This window comes from Paramormyrops kingsleyae, unplaced genomic scaffold (genome assembly GCF_048594095.1).
Source record: "Paramormyrops kingsleyae isolate MSU_618 unplaced genomic scaffold, PKINGS_0.4 ups83, whole genome shotgun sequence".
NCBI lineage: Eukaryota > Metazoa > Chordata > Actinopteri > Osteoglossiformes > Mormyridae > Paramormyrops > Paramormyrops kingsleyae.
Genome location: NW_027326021.1, coordinates 74944 through 81079, shown reverse-complemented (window position 1 = coordinate 81079; position 6136 = coordinate 74944). Strand labels below are relative to the sequence as shown.

At 39.9% G+C, this 6136-nt stretch overlaps 1 long non-coding RNA gene across 2 annotated transcripts; it reads right to left on the bottom strand.

Annotated features, from left to right (window-relative positions):
- Positions 1–4198: 4198 nt before the first annotated feature.
- LOC140586898 (uncharacterized) lies at positions 4199–5779 on the bottom strand. 2 transcript variants are annotated; one of them, XR_011988689.1, is made up of 3 exons: positions 5651–5779; positions 5350–5508; positions 4199–4701 (listed from the first exon to the last, which is right to left on the bottom strand). It is a non-coding gene; the product is annotated as an uncharacterized lncRNA (long non-coding RNA). The 2 variants fall into 2 exon arrangements; XR_011988688.1 differs by lacking the exon at positions 5651–5779 and having other exon boundaries at positions 5350–5578.
- Between the last annotated feature and the right edge of the window lie 357 nt (positions 5780–6136).

Here is a 6136-nt window from a genome sequence, read left to right as displayed (position 1 = left end):
AGTGGGACACAGTCTCTGGCTCTTCTGTAAATGAACTTGAGATGGTGGAATTAGTACAGGATTGTTTTTTTACTCAGTTTGTTAATACTCCTACCAGGGGAGAAGCCCTTCTTGATCTCGTTTTTTGTAATAACCAGGATAGGATTGGAAAATTAGAGGTTTTAGACCCATTGTACGGTAGTGATCATAACATGGTTAAATTCGAGGTTAATTTTAGTGTCCAAAGAGCAAAGTCTAAATTAAAAGTATACAATGTTAGGAAGGCTAACTTTAATGGTATTAGACGGAAATTAGAAACTGTAAACTGGACAGAGTTAAATAGCAAAACAGTAGAAGAGGCATGGGAATTTTTCAAAAGCACATTGTTGCAAGTGCAAGAGGACTTCATACCTGTTTCCAGCAAAACTAAATCTAGGAAACGACAACCAAGGTGGTTTACTAAGGAAATTAAGAATAAAGTCAGGAGGAAAAGGGCTCTGTTCCACAACTGGAAAATAACTAATGATTTCAAAATCAAGCAGGAGTATCTAAGTCTACAGGCAGAGTTAAAAAATGACATTAGGCTATCAAAGAGGGATGTAGAAAGAAAAATTGCATTGGAGGCTAAGCATGACAGTAAAGGTTTCTTCCAATATTTTAACTCCAAGAGAGCACTAAAAGCTGAAATCACTAATTTACAGGATAGTAAGGGCCTTATAATTGATAACGAAATTGATATGGTAAATGAGTTTAATGATTATTTTTCAAGGGTGTTCACAATAGAGAACACAAGTAACTTACCACCAATTAATACGAATACAGCATCGTCTATGACCAATATATGTATAACTGAGGTTGATGTGATACTAAGCCTAGCTAAACTCAAAATAAATAAATCACAGGGGCCTGATGGCATCTTACCTTTAGTCTTGAAAGAGATGAGGGATATTATTAGCCAACCTTTGACTTTAATATTCCAGAAATCGTTATCTGCGGGTGTGGTACCATCAGATTGGAAGCATGCTAATATAACACCCATATTCAAAAAAGGGGATAGAAGTAATCTGGCAAACTATAGGCCAATCAGTTTAATGATCCTGGCCTGAGCGATTTTTTGTGTTGAAGAAAACGAGCGAAGGGAAGTGCTGTGGCATAACTGCAGAGGTGTAAAGAGTACCTGAAAACCATACTTGAGTAAGAGTACAGATACCTTACTGTATAAATTACTCCATTACAAGTTACAAGTCACCAATTCCAATAAGACTTGAGTAAAAGTCGTAAAGTATCCAATTTTAAAAGAACTTAAGTATTTTACTCGTACTGAATGTAGGCTCAAAGAACACCAAGAAATGTGGAAAACAAGGAACTATTTATTTATGAGGCTTTATTTCCTAATATAGACATTAAATTGAACACGTCAATGTTTCACTAATCACTTATGTTCTTATGTTCTTATGTTCTTATGTTTCAAAATGGCAGAAGAAGAAAATAGAACAAAAAGTCAGTCTCAGTCAAACTCAAATGTTCAAAAAAAAGGTAAAACAATAAAAAAACTAATAAAAAACAAATTCAGAGCTGACTTTAATGGTGTCTTAAGGGCAATTCTTAAGGGCAATTCTTAAGGGTATTTCAAGCAAAAATGGAGCACTCCTAGTAATAAAATAATGACTTGAATTACACCATGATAATTATCAATATCGTTTGATATGATCATGATAAAAATATTTTTGCTATATCGCACAGCCTTAATGGATGCTACCACAGTGGCTTTGCTAACTAGCTAATAACTAGTAACCCATAGGAAGCAAGCTGAACAGTCGTTTGAGCAGACAGTAATATCTGATGACGCACAAAGTCTTTAAGTGTCAAGTCTTGTTAACTACATGGAAGCTATATTATCAGCAAGAAGGTCTTTGCCTAGTTACCATAGTTTTGGTAGTGAGTCGGCTAGATAGTCAGCTAACTGATGGAAACGTTTAACCAGCAGCAAAACAACCACAAACAACCATGCGGGTCCCACAGTAAAATCTTTGTGCAGTAATTGACAGTCAATAGTGTGTCTAGCAGAAACATTAACAAACAAAATAATAAATAATAGATAGCACTGTTATTACACTGGGATACTAAAGATTTTTAACTTAATGACATAACAGGTACTACAACGATTCCGTTCTGCGAGTTCGCTTTGGCTTCCGCTTTAAGACGTGTTGGACAAGGGCGTGGCTTTCGCGGTACGAATGGGCCGGGTTGGATGTGGGCGGGGTTGGATGTCCAACCCCGCCCTCCTGCAGGATGCAGCCAGACATACTTGAAGAAATTAGCCGTGGTAGATAAAGATCCTGACTTGTCGCACGCAATCACAATGTAGCGAGTAACGGTAAGCGTCCGTTCAAATGTAGTGGAGTAAAGAGTACATATATTCAGTCACAAATGTAGTGGAGTAGAGAGTAAAAGTTGCTTATATTTTTGATACTCAGTACAAGTACAAAGTAGCCAAAAAAATACTTAAGTACAGTAACGAAGTCCATTTACTCAAGTACTTTACACCACTGACACAAAGTGTAGCTTCTATCCCGAGCACAATCCACATTATTACTTAAAAGCTTATTGACCCTCTGATTCTGCTATCACTTATCAGTAATTTCAAGTAAACATTATGTGTGTTGTATTTGTATGATGAAACCAATCTTTGAGCTCAGTATGAAATAACTGAAATAAACACACAGTCATTCAAACTTGGGCACTTTTTAATTTTGTTTTGTCTTTCAATAAAAACTGCAGCATCAAATCTGATCTGCTTGCCATTCTTGCCTAAAAACAAATGCTGGGGTTATCAAAAACTATGTTATATAGCTATATTCCAGATTTATCACATCTCGGAGCTCCGAGGAACCTCCTTCCCCATACATATCCCTCTTTCCCACTATTCCCTCAAATACTGTTACATTTGTGTTTTTTCCACTCACACCCTGTCTTGATCATGCTCTGACTGCATGGCATCCATATGCATGGCAAATTATTTTACAGTCTTATCTTATATAGTAGGACATGAACATTGAATTTGATAGTTATCTTTTATTTTCACTTCTGAACACAACGCACGAACAGGAAGGAATCGTTTGCATTTGCAACCAACCCCTCCGCAAAAGCCCCAGCGGAAAACTGGCCGCGGACCGGGGTGGGAATCCCCAAGCTGGAAGGCAGTACTGCTTCATGTTCACATTAGCTAGCTAGCTAGTTAGCATGGATTCAGAATGCACTGTACTACAACTATAAAGGACGTAACGTGACACAGAAAAACAATTACTAACTGGCAATGCAGGTTAGCATTACTTTAAATGACAACTTTACCTGTTACTTACCAGAAGAGTTGCCTATACGTTAGCCGAATGACAGCAGGCAGAAGCCGGCGCATTTTTCAGTAATATACCGGAGTTAAACTTAATTACACACTTTTAACACAAACACTGGCAGCTATAAACTCATAGGACAATGGAAAGGACATTAGACAATGGAAGACTGGAAAGAGGTTGCCTGGTCAGATGAGTCTCAATTCACTGCTGCAACATCCAGATGGTAGGGCCAGAATTTAGTGTAAGCAAAATTTTATTTGCACACTTTGGGGCCCTTAGTGCCAACTGAGCAATGTTTAAATGCCACAGCCTACCTGAGTATTGTTGCTGACCATGTCCATCCCTTTATGACCACAGTGTACCCAGCTTCTAATAGCTACTGCAGCAGGGTAACGTGCCATGTCACAGAGCTCATATCATCTCAGACTGGTTTCTTGAACATGAAAATAAGTTCACTGTACTCAAATGGCCTCCACAGTCACTAGATTTCAATAAAGCACCTATGGAATGGGAGATTTGGATGGATGGATGGATTTGCAACAGAAGAGTCGCTTATACGTTAGCCGAATGACAGCAGGCAGAAACTGGCGCGTTTTTCAGTAATATACCGGAGTTAAACTTATTTACACACTTTTAACACAAACACTGGCAGCTATTAACTCATAGGTGGTAGTAAAGCTGAAATTAAAATAAGGCAACACTTATTTTGATACTTTTTTTGTTTGTTCTTTTTCTTAACCGTTCCTTCCTCCTATTCCTCTGTCTCTGCTTATTGACGTTTAGGAGAGAGTGCCAAACATAAATTAACGATGCAAGATTTTCAAACCAAGACAGACAAAGCACAAAAGAGACAACAAAGACACAAATATTGTATATATGTTTTATTGTAAAGCTCATATCCTAGCATATCTTATCCTAGCATATCTACAAACAAATTTACTTTTGTATAGCACGATATCACATTACACCGTCTCAAAGAGCTTTACAGCATCCCCACCCAAAGCCCCCAGTGAGTAAGCCATACATAGGCGACAGTGGCAAGGAAAAACTCCCTATTAGGAAGAAACCTTGGGAGGGACCAGACTCAAAGGGGGAGCCCATCCTCCAGGGGCTGGCAGGGAGAGTCAACTTATCTAACTTACCTACCTTAGCTTATCTAACTTACCTACCTTAGCTTATCTAACTGAAGTACCAACACTTAAACGACATCTCTATTAATACGCCGTCCCCGGCCGTAGCCCATTATTAATCCATTACTCCTGGCGGATTGCTGAGGCTGCCCCTGGCCCCTCTCAGGTCGCCGGTCACTGGAGCCATCGAAGTCCGTGCTTCGCCGTCCCCGGCCATAGCCCATTAGTCCAGCAGTATTCTGTTTAAAGACAAGGAGAGGTTATTGATATTGTATTGAACCTCTGTGGGTATTAAAGGTATATCCACAAGCAAGCCAGCAATAGTCCTAATTCACACTGTGGTGTACGCGAAACACCCCCCCTCCTAAGCGGCAGCATATACGATTCCATCCAGCACCCTCCCTTAGCACGCCATATTGCACGAGCCCAACTACCCATCCTAAAACAAACACACACATACATACACAAAGAAAATTAAAAAGGGCACTTCCCCATCTTCCACGAGAGCCACCCATAGGGTCTGGTCAGCTAACTGGCAGAGAGAGTGTTATGCCAAAAAAGGCATCCCTGTCGAAGAATGCATGCCTGTCTCTAAATGACCGATTGGTCACTGATCTGAAACGAGTTGAGCTACTTTGTCGAGTTAGGCTACCGTAGTGCTAATCGATAGCCCTAACCCTTACCCTAACCCACCAAACCCACCCCCCCTAAAACCCTAACCCTCAAAAAAAAAACCTAAAACCCCAACCCTAACCCCCAAAAAACCCCTAAAAGCTCAACTAGTCAGAACACCGGCATGCATTCTGCGGCAGGGATGCCTTTTTCGGCATAATGCATGTTATACTCTAATTCAAGTGTTCTAATAGTCTCTTAATCTAGGGCTTTACCTTCGGCATGTAACACTTCCTCCGCGTCTTATCTATCCTTTCCGTTTCCTTACTTGTTATTTTAATTTTGATAATAATTTTAATTTTGATCTTGATTACTTTAATTTCGTTTCTCTCCATTTTACAGAAGACTTCAAAACGCAGTCACTCGTTAAAGCGCTGGAAAGAAGTTTGAGAAAAGAAGCACATGTGATTCAAAAGTAATCAAGCTGTTGTCACGGATGCCCATTCGTACCATAACTGACAATACGATCCTATGCAGGTCGTCGGCGACTTTCGGCCGCGATCGGCTCCTACTGACCGGTCGTAGGTCCGATTCGGCCGTAAGCAGGGTTGCCAACTCTGACGCATCTGGCGTGACACTCACGCTTTCAAACTGAAACGCTCACAGCAAGAAATCTTACGGCGAATATCTATTAATCCATTTAAACCAAAAATTGCCTACATGAAAAGCGTTGGGGCAGTTTGTAAATAGTCTGCAGGGTTTGCAAGGTAATAAAACTGTTATATACATGTAAATATATGTGTGTAGACTTGTCTCGAATTCAAAATCTCACGCCAACGCCAACTCGATCATTCGCTGTCTAAAGCTATACGCGCTGCAATGTCTTGTAGTACTTATTTTATGTGCATTCGCGCTGTTATGACAAGAAATCACTGTGCATTTTAGCTACAAATTAGCCACATAAATGTTAAAATGCAGGGTAATTTTTCGTCATAACAGCGTGGACGCACATAAAATAAATAGGCATTTGCGCTGCTATAACGAGGAATTGCCGCGCGTGTA